General features: G+C 47.6%; 1 protein-coding gene across 4 annotated transcripts in view; it reads right to left on the bottom strand.

Moving 5' to 3' along the window:
• Positions 1-14,879, bottom strand: part of ches1 (checkpoint suppressor 1) — a 45,114-nt gene that overhangs the window by 21,156 nt on the left and 9,079 nt on the right. Inside the window, exon 1 of one of the 4 annotated variants that reach the window (XM_076273384.1) lies at positions 11,258-11,583. The exons of 2 other annotated variants lie outside the window; for them this stretch is intronic. The gene's annotated coding sequence lies outside the window, so the exon portion shown is untranslated. Of the gene's footprint in view, positions 1-10,498; positions 10,575-11,257; positions 11,584-14,879 lie in introns of those variants that run through there. One more of the 4 variants, XM_076273387.1, reaches the window with a different exon arrangement.

Below are 14,879 nucleotides of genomic sequence, written 5' to 3' on the forward strand. Positions count from 1 at the left end.
TTCATACAACCCCCCGTACATACACACAAACACAAGCACACAAACACAAGCACACAAACACACACACACACACACACAAACACATACACGGATAGAGACACTTAACATCTGGAGAGCAGATCCCCGGAGGTCAGTGGAAACTAGGTGGGGTTTACGAGTGAGATTATGCCTGGGTGTACCTCTGGGATAATTATACACACACAACCACAGACCGAGAGACACAGACACTAGATTCTCTGCAGCTCACACAACCACAGACCGAGAGAAACACAGACACTAGATTCTCTGCGGCTCACATTCAAACCCCCCACATATGCTGTCTGGCTAGGGTATTTTCACGTTTTATATCCACAGATTTGTACAGGCTATCAACACTGTTGTACATTATTTTTGAAGACATTTTGACATCTTATTTTCAGGTGGACAAATTATTCCCACACATTGTAACAACCATTTCTATAAATGTCCCATCATTGACTTATTTTTAATAATAGAGAACTTTTTTGCCAATGCAAAATGTAATTTCTATTATTCAACATCCAGAGCTGTAGCTGCATGACTATTTTCTCCACAAGCCTCTGTGGATTTCAAAAGCTGTACATCCTTATACAAATTCACGTCAATTATCTTAAAATAATAAATGTCGGGCCAACCTCAAGATATACCATCGACAAAGAACCTTTGTTCGTTGCATCTCCCACAGAGAGTACATGCCTAATTAACAAGCACAAGTGTCGGAAATAATAGCACAATAAATTGACAGTGACTGTAATGTATTCAAATTGCCTGATGATAGATTACGCACTATAACGCTGAAAATAGAAATCCCCCCGTAAACAAATTGACGGCAAGAGCAGAGTGAGGCGATAGACAAAGTCATCACTCAAGGTGTGCGGGGAAATGGGAAGGGCAACTGCGCAACGCTATTCCCATCGGCAGTGCGGCTGAGCACACGTCCCGGGCTTTACTTGTTATGTTTCCATGGTGGCACTGCCATGAAACATTACGCCTGACAGAAAAGGCCTGGCTAATTTTACTGTTGCTATGATGACCAAACTTCTCAAGGTAAGGGGCCTATCGGAACCATCAGTGTGACACACCTCCTCCACTCCTTTACGCTCTTTTTATGAGAACCCCCACCCTCCCCAATCGCCCCCCCCCCCCCAAGCAACCGAACCCTCAGGGAAGCTCATACAAATGGAATGATGGGTTCAGCTTAAGTCCAGAACAAATCACTTTTCAGCGGGTGGGGGGGGGGGCAGGGGGCTGATTGGGGAGGGTGGGGGGTTGCACGCTAAATGATTCTCATCGTGTTTCATGTGCCGAGAGCAACTTCTCAAGTGCGCGGCCCAAACACAGGAGCAGGCGAGGAAGACTGGGCAGACCCAGCGGAGAGACAGATGAATTGTGTGATGCTCTTCATCTCATTCCATTCTGCCAGCCTCAACCCCCCCCCACCCCGTCTATGCCACCCCCCTCCCTGTGTGTCCACAAACCACTCCATTCACTCCAATGAGGAAAGCACTTCCCAACTGCCCCCTCAACTGCCTTTTCAGGAAAGAGCCTTCTGTTTTTGCTTTTGTGCGAGTCACTGTACCTTCAGCAGGAAAAGAAATAACTAAAGAAAAGGACTAAAAATATCTCCTCTCATCCACTACAGCCCATTCATCTTTTCATAGAAACGCAGCAAAACTTCAGGGTGAGAGACAGTGAAAGGAGAATAAATAGAGAAGAGATTGTTCAGCTGGAGAGTTTCTCTCCCTCTCTCTCCCTCCCCCCTTCTCTCCCTATCTCTCTCCCTCTCTCTCTCTCTCTCTCTCTCTCTATCTCTCTCCCTCTCTCTCTCTCCATTTCATCAAACAGGCAAAGTAAATCTGGGGTTCTGATAGCTGAGAGGCGACCTTTGTCACTCTCCTAGAGGCTTGATGTATTAAAACGGAGAGGTCCAACAGGAATAATAAACCTCTCTGTTTGTGTATGTGCATCTGTGAGTGTGTGTATGCATGTGTGTCAACATGGATGTGGAAAAAAATGTCATTTCTTTTACATCCTTCCACCCCTTAACCCCAACCCACCGCTCACTCTGTTTTTCAAAGGGAGTCGAGTTAGGTTTCCATTTCCTGCGTTCCCATGACAACAGTGTTAGGGGTAGACGAGGGCAACATACATAAGCCTAACCAATCGAGTGGCTTGTCTGCACTGCAAAGCACAGCGTAGCACACAGTGCACAACCAACTCCCCTGCACCACACAGTCCGTGAGCTATGACACAGAGGTCGTAGGTCGTCATTTCTCCGGGTGTGGGGGGGGGGGGGGGGGCCTCTCTGGCTCCTCCCTCACGACCCTGTCTCAAGACTCACAATGACATGAGGGATAGAGCCACTTCCCACTCCACTCATGGACAAAAAGATCAGTGGGCTGTGAAGTAAGTGCCTTTTACCAAGAGCTGCTGATGAACTGAGCCTCACTTCTCACGGCTGGGAAATCCTTCACAGTCAAACGGCGATCTGTGATAGGAGGCAAGGGAGACCCTGCCGCAAGGCAGGATGGAGTTCACCACTGAAAGCCTTTTCTGGGATTGTGTTTCAATTGTTCTGATTGCATCATCCAAGTTCTGCACCGATGCTGTTTTTTTTTGCTGCTTGTGGTTCTCTCACTCTCCAACTCCTTGCCCCATGACCCTGTAAGCCTTTCTTCCTCCTCTCTTGCCCTCCATCCTTTTGCCTCCCTCTCTCTTCCTCTCTTTCTCTCTCTCTCTCCTCCACGTCTTTCCATCTCCACTCAGTGAAGATGACCTGAGTGTGTTGAGTATGTGTGTGTAGCCTGCTCCCCACTCACAGAGGTCAGTTTGAGCAACACCCCCCCCCCCCCCCCACACACACACACACACACCTCCCTCCCATCCCCACCCTGAACAGGCTAATGCTGTGAGCAGCACTGGCCCCAAGCGACTCGGCTCCTACTGGCTGCTCTCTCAAACCAGCCTACCCTCCTCCAGTCCACACACCAGTATAGTCACACACACACACACACACACACACACACACACACACACACCACACATACATACACACACACCACACACACACACATACATACACACACACCACACATACATACACACACACACACACACACACACACACACACACACACACCACACATACATACACACACACATACATACACAGACACCACACATACATACACACACACCACACACACACACACACACACACACACCACACACACACACACACACACACACACACACTGCACTGCCCTCCTTTGCTGCAGCAAGACTGACGCGTTGGAGCAGCGCTTTCACAGAGGCAAGGTCACAGAAAATGCCTTGACCCCCTCCATTTCAAGACCCCTAATAATCCCTTTGACATCGATGAGATGCGCTTCCCCTTGTGAAGTAAGTACACACCACCTTCTCCAGAAAGCCTTCGGCATTTGGAGGAGGAGGAGGAGGAGGAGGAGGAGGAGGAGGAGGAGACAGTCTGGCCATTTGAAAGTGAGCGTCCAGCCACTTGGGCGCATGCATGTCAGTGTGTGCGTGAGAAGAACAGTGAGCGTGTGGCAGCCGCGGATGTCTCGTCACTGCCTCCGGGGGCTGGTCCACTTATCTTGGGCAAACAGTAGCGCGGGCCTCCCGCCACCGGCCCCCGAGTTTGTCCCCGCTGATAATGCCATGGCAACAATAGCGCCGCTTCAGCGCTCAGTCCCCCCCCTCCGCTCCACGCACTCGTTTCCCCCCGTTTGGCACGCCGGCGACTGCCAGCCAGCAAGTTCGGTTGAGAGAGAGGAAGCGGGTGGACACAGAGCGAGTGCCTGGTGGCGTTCCAGCAAAACCAGGGGGGGGGGGAAGAGAGAGAGAAAGAGGGGAAAAAAGAAAAAAAGACAAGAAAAATGCTCAGCCAACCACCAGCAGACACTGCACAGGTGCCAAAAAACACACAGATCCGGCTAATCCTGACAAAGTGTGTGTGTGTGTGTGTGTGTGTGTGTGAGTGTGTGTGTGTGGGGATGGGGTTCAGGCTCTGAACTTCAAAAGAACACTCTCTTAAATCCCTCTCTCTCTCTCTCTCTCTCTCTCTCTCTCTTCTTGTTAGTTTCCTTTTGACTGATAATAGAGGAAACTTAAAAGTCTCTCTCTCCAGTTTTCCCTCTCCCTCCATCCCTCTCTCTCTCTCTCTCTCTCGCTCTTCCTTCGTCATTCCTAATCACTGGGGGCTAGGGAAGTATCCTGAGGTCATTAACACCATCTCAAAGTCAAAGTGTCCTGGAGCGTATGCTGTTTGACAGGCCCTGCCAGAGTAATGAGAGTGAGGGATGATGGTGCCATGATTAGACGGAGAGAGAGACGAGGACCTCAGCCAGAGGGGGTGCTGGTGGTGGGCTTGGAGAGGGTGGCTGTGTATGTGTGTGTATGTGTGAGTATGTGTGTGTATGTGTGTGTGTGTGTGTATGTGTGTGTATGTGTGAGTATGTGTGTGTATGTGTGTGTATGTGTGTGTGTGTGTGTGTATGTGTGTGATGTGTGTGTATGTGTGAGTATGTGTGAGTATGTGTGTGTGTGTGTGTGTGTATGGGGGGGGGGGGGGTTGTGAAGCTGACAGGGCTGTGTTGGATACATATTCATCAAATGCGCCCCCTCCATGATCCTCTGTCATAACGGCAGACACAAATGCACTTCTGCTCAACATCAAACTCCTGGAGGGTGACGTGGGCCTTCTGTGTCCTTGGCGCTCGCCAGAGAGCTGAGTCTCACGCGTACAATCCGTCTTCCCTCACCACGTCTTCCTCAGGGGGGGTTGACCCCCAATCTGCCACATGGGTCTCACGGACAAGGCTTATGTACATTGTGCTTGTTGGGCATATGTTTCTCACTCTAGCACAGAGAACATGCAGGATTCCTCCCATTCTCCCACAGCAATCCAACCGCCTGGAATGTCCCACCGTCTCCCAGAACAATTTACATGGTGGGATCCTCCTGCTGCGTTCTCAAAGGCACGCACAAGGAGGAAGCAGCCAGGAGGAGAATGGACACTCGCACACGCACACGCACACACAAACACAAACACACACACACACACACACACGCATATACATAGACACGCTCGCTCGCGTGAATTACCTTATTCCTGCAGGCGCCTGGAGAGCCCCGAAGCGCAGGAGTCAGCAAGTCTGAATTCAGCTGCTGCATATTCAGGCATCTCGGCCCCCTCACTTAGCAAGGCAGTGTGTCCTCACTGCTCCAACTGCTACCACTGCTGCTGCTGCTACTCTCACTGCTGCCTTGCTTGTCTTTCATTAAGGGCCTCTTGTATAAAGGCTATCCACGCTTATTAATAATAATAATAATAATAATAATAATAATAATAATAATAATAATCAGAACACTGCTTAGTAATAAACCAGCCTAATGCAGGGAAAGGAGGAGGAAAGGAGGAGGAAAGTGGGGGAGAAGACGGAGGTCTGGAAGCACTCAGACTCAAGCGGTGGCTTCTACTGATCACTGGGAGGATGGGCACAGAGTGCACAGAGGCTGAGAGGAGTGGGCTCCAGGCTGGACCATCTCAAGGAGCCTGTGAAAAGTGGCATAGGCCAAGAGAGGTGGCGGCCACTCTGGTCCTTAGGGGGCTGAGGGAACATAAACGGTCATTTATATACTTCGCATGATTAGATCTTTTAAATTGTGTCAACTAATACGTCATTCAGATAATTAGATCATTTCAGATTATTAGATTATTCAAATCAATTTTAAAGTTGCTACATGTGGTGGTTCTGTAGCTTTGCTCTGTTGCACTGGACTGGTCATTCCCTCTCTCTCTCTCCCTCTCTACCTCTTTTTCCTTGGCATGCATCAGTCATGAGGAGGAAGAGGAACAAGCAGAGCCGTGCCGTGTTTAGCCCTGGCTGTGACATGAGAGTTTGTGTATGTCTGTGTGTGTGTGTGTGTGTGTGTGTGTGTGTGTGTGTGTGTGTGTGTGTGTGTATGTGTGTGTGTTGTGGGGGCATGAGATGAGACGCGCCGGGGTACTCGTGACTGACACAGCTGTTCACGTTCACCACATACGAGCCAGCGTCTCAGGTGGCAGGAGTCAAAGGGTGTGTGTAAGGTTGACACTGTGTGTGTGTGTGTGTGTGTGTGTGTGTGTGTGTGTGTGTATGTGTGAGTAGAAATAGCGGTGTGGTAAGAGGGCGAGAGCATGAAAAGGAAAAGAGAACCCGATTAGCTGCACCTCAACTCACTAGCACTGGAGCTGGCCGAGTCCAACTGGGGGGGACGAGGGGCGAAGGGGGGTGGGGTGTGGGGGGGTGGTTGGGCTGGGAGAGCAGGAAGGGGGGCAGCGACAGGGTAAATGAGCTCCCCAAGCTATTTGGCAGCACAAAAAAGAGCAGCTGGGCAGACAAGCAGTGGTCCTTCAGTCCACTGTCTGCGTCCCCAATGTGAGAAAAACACAGAGAGGGAGGGAGAGAGAGAGAGAGAGAGAGAGTGTCAGAGAGAGCTAAAGAGAGAGAGAGAGAGAGACCAAGAGAGAGAAACAGCAAGAGAGAGTGACCTAAGTGGCCGAAGTAAAGAAAGAGAAACAGAGAGAGAGGGAGAGAGAGAGAGAGGGAGAGAGAGAGAGACCTAAGTGGCCCAAGCAAAAGGCTTCCTCAGCCTTCCTGGAGTCCCCCCCCCCCCCCCCCCCCCCGCTTGGCTGCCGCAAGGAGCGCTGCTGGGACCACAGTGTTTACATCATACAGGAAGGTATTTTTTCCCCTTGTACTGCCAGGGAAACAGGCCCACGCAAGGACAGGCCGGCAGGCACACAGACAGAGAAACTGACAGACAGACAGACAGACAGGCAGCACGGTGAGATGGGGCACAGAGCGAGCCGGAGACACACAGAAGGGGACGGGAGAGTGGACAGAGGTGCCGCTGGGGGCCCAGACCCAGACAGAGGGGCACTTCTAGGGTTATCGAGATGGTAACGTTTTCAACAGAGAGATAAAGAGGACAGAACACCAAGGGTAAAAAATGGAGACTGCAGGTCAAGGAGAGGGTACATTAGCTAAGTACCATGTAAAGATCATGACTATTTCACTGTCATTAACTGATGACACTAGTAGTAGCCATAGCATAGGGCCACGATTCTTTATGGCGGCCAAGAACAGGAGTGAACGTCAAATTCATCCAACTTTCCAGCTCCAACACGTTTATTGTCTTAGTGAGCATTACTAAAGTGACTAGAGTCAGAATTAATGACATCTTGGGCATTTCATATGCAATTACTCTCAGGGCTTTTTTTCCACACTTTTATGTATTTTCCATTTTCCATAAAGCCATTTAGCCTCTAATATTTCCAGAGTCGCAGACAAAGTTCTTTGAGAAAGCTGAGAGGTCCGGGAATTGTTATGAGACAAAGGGTCATGATACCAGAGTAATTTATGAGTCTCATGGCATACAAAGTGAACATTTTCATCCCTAGACTAACAGCAAATAAATTACTTTTGGAAAAAAAAAAACTATACAAAAAAAACCTCTGTGCAGGAAAAACAACGATGTGATCTAACCCAGCTCTATACTTTTGCTAAGACTAACCACCTGAACTTTAGGCAAACCACAAATAAATGTATAACATTTACTAACAAACAAAACACTTCTAAACGTTTACCTTTTAGCCTATGAAGAACTCTGTGTACATGACAAAGCCCATGTGGCCAAACCCACTGTAGGCGCTACACAGACTCTCACACTCAGGTGGCAGTGGCTGGCAAAGGACACTGGAGAACAAAGGCCCCTGAACATCTATCAGCCCGATGATCTGGGAACAGTTTTAGAACACGGCCGGCCTCAACACACTGTATGCCCTTGTGCGGTGCCCGCTCCCTGCGCTCCAAAATATGACATCACTGCAAGTAGTTGTCTGGAGGGGAGTTTAGGGGGGGGGGGGGGAGGGCATGCAGAACAGACCACACGCTTACGTCATCTCACCCAATGTCAATTACATAATGGTCCCCTCGTGGACGATGACAGCATAATGGTGATCACGTGCAAGAGTGGCAGAGGGGAGCCATACATGACGACATGCAGAGACCGCAGGCCAGTGCTGTTATGAGCCCCGAGGCAGTTTACAGAGTGTATGCCTGTCAGGACGACTCTGAAAAATGACAATAATAATGAAGGCGCTTTTGAGACTGAGGGATCACATTCCCAGACCACGCTGAGGTGGAGCGCAAGGCTTTCGCTGAGGCCCGAATCCAAAGAGGAGATGCATGATATGATGACTACCTGCACACACACCCACATATACACATGAACGTAAATACACACACACACACACACACACACACACACACGCAGATGCACACACACACACATGTAGATGCACACACACACACACACACACACACACACACACACACACACACACAGATGCACACACACACACACACACACACACACACACACACACACACGCAGATGCACACACACACACACGTAGATGCACACACACACACACACACACACACAGATGCACACACACACACACACACAGATGCACACACACACACACACACACACACACACACATACACACACACACACGCAAGAGACACGCACACAAGAGACACATGTACGTACAAGGACCCACGTGCAAGGCCTGTCAAACAGATTGAATCCACAACATCACATGGACAAAAGCAAATCTTTCCTGGAAAACTCTTCAGTCAGCCGGTCAGACCCACTGCTCTAAAAGGTACAGTCAGTAAAATAAAGAGAGAGTGAGACAGCCTCCTCGGAGAACCGACAAACTGCCAGAACAACACCCCTGAAAACTATCAGCATGCAGGGCCGAGAGTCATGACATCACTTTCCCCAAATATAAACCTTTCTCATGTCTGCAGCCTGCGCTCAGGAAGCCAAGGCACAGTGGAACAATCTCACACTCACCCTCACAACACCCTCTACCACTAAGCCAAGGCAGTTCTCCTACACAGCTCATGGTTCCTCATGGTTCTTATTGAAAGAGACTCCCCCCCCCCCCCCACACACACACACACTTAGAACTTGGTGGCTGAATACAAGAGCGTGTTCTCATCCAGGCTTTGTATGTGTCACAACGCGGATTCATCCCAGCTCAAGGCCGAGTCTGTCAGAACGATAGGCTGATGTCTGAACGGAGTCTGGGGCTATGAATAGCCCGTAAACTCATTACATAGTACTCCCAGCCAGAGATCCTCCACTGCCATTCATCAAATGTAATTTCATATGGATCCATGCACTGCTTCGACTTGATAGGGAACTGTATGAATGCTCACTTCACTCTCTCTGTCTCTCGCACTCTCGATGTGTGTGTGTGTGTGTGTGTGCGTGTGTGTGTGTGCATGTGTGTGTCTTTGTAAGAGAGAGAGAGACCATTGACAGATAGGAGAGGGAGAGAAACAAATAGCAGGAGAGTGCAAAAGAAAGAGAGGGCGAGAAAGCATTAGAAAGAGAAGAGAAAGGTGAGGAAAGAAAGGAGGAAAAAGGGAGAGAGAAAGAGAAGAGAAAGATGAGGAAAGAAAGGAGGAATAAGGGAGGAGAGAGAGAAAGAGAGACATTTTGTGATTTTTGTCATTTTTTGAGGCATCGAGGAGATGGGAGTAGCATTCCAACAAGCGCTGTTTTGTGTGCCCTTAATGAAAAGGTGTCCCGTCTCTGACATGCTCACACACACACAGACACACACACACACACACACACCGAGGGTGTTACTGTCACATTCAGGCAGGTACATATGCACATGCAGGTATGCATGCACACAAACAATTAGAATCACACACACACACACACACACACACACACACACGCGCGCACACACTGCACATAACAATATACCATAACCTAGAAATTAATGTAATAAACAAACATTTGAAAAATACTCACACTAGTACATTTAAATGTGCTTGTATTCAGGCCATTTGACATATTTTTATGTTCTCACTATGCACTGTTCTTTTAAAAAAAAGTCAATACATCAACCAGACTTAGGCACTGTGACAGAGACGGTGACGAGTGCTGACACATACAAAGATAGAGAAAGCGAGAGAAAGCACACAGGGAGGCAACGAAAGAATGACAAGAGGAAGAGATGTCAGCAGCGACAGCATATGATTCAACTATAACTGTACAGCTAGAATGAGAAACAGGAGAGGGAGAGAGAGAGAGGGGGGAGAGAGGGAGAGAGAGGGAGAGAGAGAGAGAGAGTCTGTGAAATGGTTCCTCACGTTTCTCTACAGTGGAGTGAGAGTCAGCCTGAGCCCCTGACTCCACTGTTGCTGTGCGTCTCATCAGATCTGCCTCCCTCAACTAGTTTCCCTCGCTCGTCAGACACAACACACACACACACACACACACACACACACACACACACACACACACACACACATGCATGCTGATGCATAAACACACACGCACGCACGCACACACAAAAACACACACACACCACAACTCTACTTACTCTAATCTACCCCGGCTACAGAGAGCTAGCGTGTCTCTTAAAGTGTCCCCCAATCACAGAGCAGGACACATGGAATCCGTCCAACTAGAGTCTGTCCAACTCCTGGGTACTTTCAAAAAAGCGGAGAGTTTTCCGTAAAAAGAGGAAGCAAAAAAAAAAAAAAAAAAACACGAAAAAAACATTAGCTCTAGAGGTGCCAGGTTAAGACACTCAAGCTTCTGAAAAAACCACTCGAGTCTCCTCGGTGTCAACAAGGATCGGCCAGCTACCAGTTAACCAAGATGACTTCTCATATCTGTGTACACACAAAACTGCAGAACCACAACAACAAGCTGACACACTCCCCCCCCCCCCCTCGTAAAAAAAGCACAAATCTCTTTTCCCAACACAAGAAAGCAATTCTAGCTTCTCTCTGTCTGACAGACTCACACATACACACACACATCTATGGAGTCAGGAAAAGCACAGGCAAACACACGCAGAAAGAGTGGAGCGGAAAAGTGCTCTCTTGAGTTTAGTGATAACACATGTCCACATTCCTTTGGGCTGGCATTTTTTCAGACTGCCAGCACACACTCACACAGAGACACAGAAACAGACATACACACACAGAAACATACACATACACACACACACACACACACACACAGAGAAACAGAAAAAGCGTACACACACACACACACACACACACTCCCTCCCCTCCTTTCCCTTCTTTCCCACCTCTCCCCCAAGGCAAGACTCCAAGAAGCAGAAAGTCACCTTTTAATCCTTATCCTCTCAAGGCAAGCCCCTTCCACATGAAGTTCTCTCTCTCCCGCCGATACAACTGTGTGTGTGTGTGTGTGTCAGTTCCCACGACTGTGCCCCTCCATTTCCGCCCAAGCGCGAGTCTTCTTGCAGTGACCACGACGGCAGCTGCGTTCCTCTAGTCTCTCTCTCTCTCTCTCACTCACTCACTCACTCACTCACTCACTCACTCTCCACTCTCTCTTTCTCCCTCTCTGTTTCTCTCTCTCTCTCACTCACTCTCTTGTGCGTGCTCTCTCTAGCTCCCTCTCTCTCCACACTCTTCCCTCTCTACTGCTCTCCTGAGTGGAGCTAGGACTGTGTACACTGGAGCTGAGGCAGCCAACACACCCCCCCCCCCCCTTCCACCACCAACCTCCCACCCCGCCCCCCGATCAGGGAAGACGTGTGCGCTCCCTGGGTCCTAGAGCCCGCCATGTTCACTGAAAGAATGTCATTGTCTGGTCCCTCCGGTACACCTCCACTGTAAGCCAGGAGTGTTTCTCCCTTTCTCTCTCTCTCTCTCTCTCTGTCTCCCTCCCACTTTCTTTTCCCTGAAGCGTCAGCAGGTTTCCACGACGATAAACATGCCTGGAGGATCAGACCCAATCAGGCTGTCAGAAACATCAATGGAGGGGCTTCCAAGGACAAAAAGGCTGGAATTAGTGCAGGGAAACAGGGATGGCTGGAGGAATCTGGGGTTGCCAAGGAAATCATGGATTAGGTGACAAGGGGCCAGTTAATCACTCTGCTTTCAAAGTGACATTTCAACCAGAGAACTGGGGTGTGAAATAGGGTGAGACAGCAATATATGATGCACATTATATTTATAAAGCCTCTTATGTCATATAATAGTATACACTAAGCATATGATAATTGTGGATAATTATCTAATGTATGTTACTGTAATACTATGTGATGACTGTCCTCTGCAGTACATGATGAACATATTAATCTACCAATTACTTTTGTTGCTGTTGCAACTATTAATGTGTCAGCCGGCCACTCAGGGCCAGATGTACTAACGCGTTTGCGCCCACTTCAGGCGTATTTGTTTCGCAACGTGCATGTAAAATCATTGAGTTATGTACAAACAGGCCGCAATGATGTAAAAGTGCAAACTGCCTGTCGCGTGAGCTGAACATGGCTAATTGCGTTTTTCGTGTCATGCATATGCATTCATGGGAGGATCCAGGGGAAAGTGGGAGTTTAGTGTAAAAAGATGGGAGGGGAAGCGTAAAGAGTGCCTAATTATGTATTCCGCGGTATGTACAAAGACTGCTCCTGAAAGTGCACGTCTATTCTGCGCCTAAATACTTCCGCCTTGTAAAAGCAGGTGTTAATCCAAATTGCAGTTCAATGTGTCAATAAGAGAACCTTTCAAAGACAACAGAATCGCTATTTAGAGCACCAGTTTTGTAAGTATTTGTACTATCAAAAGCAACCTTAACTTTCATTGGCCTTTTGAATGTCTTACTTTCACTTTCACGTCATTCACTTAAACTTTCCTACTTGCTAGATTTGACCAATTTTCCATAGCCTACGTGCAGAAGTACTTTGAGTAAAACTACTGATCTTCATTATCTCCCTGCTTGTTGACATCTTATCATGTAGGCTATGGTATAATTTCCTGATCGCTAAACATTTGATTCTTTTTAATGTTGTCATCAGTTAACTTCATTCAACTGCGCTTGTATAGGCTCTGCTATTCAGTTGTGGACGTTCGTAAATTGCGTTTATGGGCGGAGAAAGGCAGAGAAAGGCGCAGTTTACACTAGTTTGATAAATACGACGGAAACTTGGTACTGACAGCGTTTTTCAATCTGCGGTTTGTCCGTGACGCTGATAACGCTACGTTCGCAAATGTACGTACATCTGGCCCTCAGTGTTTTCTCTTGTCACTACTCTGCTATATGGAGATCTGGCCCCTACTGCCAACTCTGATAGCCTGTTTCCACTGACAGAGAACCGGCTCCATTCTAGTTCACACTCCTGAATCATTCGGAGCACTTTGACCCAATATAAATCGGTTCGGAACCTGAAAAGTTTGTTCAGAGCTGCAACCAAAATCTAGTTGGTTTTTTTCCTGCAAACCAGAGTGGGCGTGTCTTTCTACAGAACAGAGAGGAAGCAGAGTGAACCAGAGTAAAGTCTTTTTTTCGACTGTTTTGACGGGACCACTTCTCTTCTCTTCTGTCCATGCATGAAACACCCTCTGTCGGTGACGCATCCTTCCATTGACAACTGGTGGAAATGTGGGCTGGTTCACTAGAACCTTTAAATTTCACAGAATTCCGAATGGAACCTGTTCAAGAACCTTGGTGGAAAAATGGCCTGAGAGAGAAAGAGAAAATATTTCTTTTTGAAAATATTCACAGAGGGAAAGGAAACTGAACCAATATTCACTGGATGGAAGTCGTTTCGTTCAATGCCAGTGATCTACTTTTGTGTGCCTGGCTACATGATAATGGACTGGTTCTTTTACCAAGTGCAATATGAGTGGTGGAAAATGATGGAGGGAAACATTGACAAAATTCATCTCACTTATGAAGAACCAAATGCTTGAGTTCAATTCAGCCAATTATTAAAAAAAAAAACTCACTCAGAAACTACATTGCATTTCTCTCTCACTCTCTTTCACTTTCTCTCCCTGCATAGGTTCAAAGACACCTTTTGAAATGCCGCTGCGCTATTATTCAAGATTCAGCGAGTAAAAAGAAGCGAAACCTGCTCATCCATCAATCATGTTGTCAATCAAGTCGACGTTTTTGATAAGCGGCGCCGGCGAGCCTTCAGCTGAGCTGTGGTGAGCGACGCTGCCGAGCGCATGGAGGAGAGCGAGGGCAGTGCTGGGTGTAAACTAGCACATGGATCTGGAGGGGGACAAACAGCCACCGAGACGACGCACAACATTACAGGTGAATGACGACAAGGAGTGGAGGAGCGGAGAGCACGAATAAAGTGACAGAAAGGAAGGAGAGAGGGAGTAAGGGATTGGAGAGAGAGGGCAGTAAAGGGGAAGAAAGAGAGAGACAGAGACAAGGGAGGGAAGAGGAAAAGGGAGAAAAGAGATATGGTGAGAGAGAATAAAAGAGAAGATTTAACAGAATAAGAGGAGAGCAAAGGAAAAGACAGGAGGAAAAAACAAACAGAAAAAAAACAATGCAAAAAAATAACAGAGAGATAGGGGTGTAAAAATGTTGTATTGTGATTAAAAATGCTGATACAAACGTTATAACAATGCACTGTGGCATTTCACGGTTTAAAAAAATTACAAATGACAAAATATATAATTCTAGGCCTAAAATACACACATTCTTGTGGAAACATTGAATTGAGTTTTGTGTCTTTGCAACATAAGGTGTTCAAAAGCTGAAGAAGACAGAATGTGAAGCCTGCTTACATGTGATTTGACATTTAGACTTATTCTCATTTCTCCTTTTATTTTTGGGACGGGATTTTGGTAAAGCACAATTTTAACAGATCGATATCTTATTTTTGCACTAGGAAGGAATACATAAGTTTAAGATACTAGTTTGATTTCAGTCTTATTTTGTTGAATAGGCCATATCGCGAGTGTATTATATCGCATCAA

Source organism: Alosa pseudoharengus, unplaced genomic scaffold, assembly GCF_046254945.1.
Source record: "Alosa pseudoharengus isolate Yale_2024_CS ecotype anadromous, Long Island Sound unplaced genomic scaffold, YU_APseudo_1.1 YU_APseudo_1.1_scf_7, whole genome shotgun sequence".
Lineage (NCBI taxonomy): Eukaryota > Metazoa > Chordata > Actinopteri > Clupeiformes > Clupeidae > Alosa > Alosa pseudoharengus.